The sequence below is a fragment of the Danio rerio genome, chromosome 12 (assembly GCF_052040795.2).
Source record: "Danio rerio strain M-AB ecotype USA chromosome 12, GRCz13ab, whole genome shotgun sequence".
Taxonomy (NCBI): Eukaryota; Metazoa; Chordata; class Actinopteri; order Cypriniformes; family Danionidae; genus Danio; species Danio rerio.
In genome coordinates, this window is record NC_141032.1 from 1478627 (window position 1) to 1480000 (window position 1374).

The following is a 1374-nucleotide window of genomic DNA, read 5'->3' on the forward strand; positions in this document are numbered from 1 at the left end:
TGATGAAAAAATCCCAATGCCAGCAATCATCTTCAAATACAGCTGAAATGATAAAGGTTTCATACATTATTAAATTCAGAATTTATTAATAATGGAGCTGGAGATGCTTTATAGTAACTTTATAGTAACAGTAAATACTGTTTAAGTGTTTTGCTAGTTGAATTGTTTGTACTGTTAAACATTTCCGTATTGTAAAATGTAAAAAAATATTGTAAATTTAGTTTTTTCTGATTCATTTATTTATTATTTATGCTTTTTAATGCTTTTTTAGTTTAAAAAAGTTTGAAAAAGTGACTTTTATTGAAATTTATATTAGTTTAAAGTGATATATTGTCTAAATTGCAATTGAAAAACCTGCTAATAAAGGCATCTTCTGTGCCAGTTGTGTACATGTGATCAATCACAACCAATTGGAAGTCATTATTTAAGTGGCTTTAGGAAAAATGGACCAATTAGAATCCAATGTGATGAATATTAATAAATCACTGCATTCAAGTGAAGTCAGGAATTGTTGTCATGAGCAGGTCACACACCGGATGCGCCGCTCGGCGCCACGACACGGCATGCACATGACAACTGGAAGCATCGCACACCAGACGTGCACATTTGCAAGCTAATTGAAATGAAAGTATTCAGATGTCGCTCTGTGGTGCGGCAGAAATACGTGGCACACATGGCTGGGCACCGCCGGTGCGTGTACTCTGATAGAAACCTATGTTTAGAATTCCAAGCGACGCTTTCAGCCTGATCTCTCGAGAAAACATAAGTATTTTACGTTTTGCCAGTTTAGTGGCTAATTCGTACGAATTCGTAAGAGTTCAGTCGTACGAAATTGTATGATTTTTAAAAAGGAGGCGTGGCACCTAACCCCACCCCTAAACCCAACCGTCATTGGGGGATGAGCAAATCGTACTAAATTGTACGAAAAAGTGCCGTGAGATTGTGTTGGCGCTTCTGATGTGCGACCTGCTTTACACCGTAAAAAAAAAAATCCGTAATTTTATGGTTAATTTCTGTTTATTTACAGAAATTTACTGTAAAATAATAATAGGTTGAATAACAGGAATTTACCAGATATTTAAATAAATTAAAGTTTTTAAAATTTTAAGTCACCCCTTTTATATTATTTTGCCGAAAATAATATAAAATTACGGATGTTTTTTTACAGTGTAACTTAATTGTAATTTATTAACATATACCTTGGTCGACACGGTGGCATTGTAGGTAGTGCTGTTGCCTCACAGCAAGAAGATCGCTGGTTCAAGCCTTGGCTGGGTCAGTTGGCGTTTCTGTGTGGAGTTTGCATGGTCTCCCCGTGTTCGCGTGGGTTTTCTTCATGGGTGCTCTGGTGTCCCCCACAGTCCAAACACATGC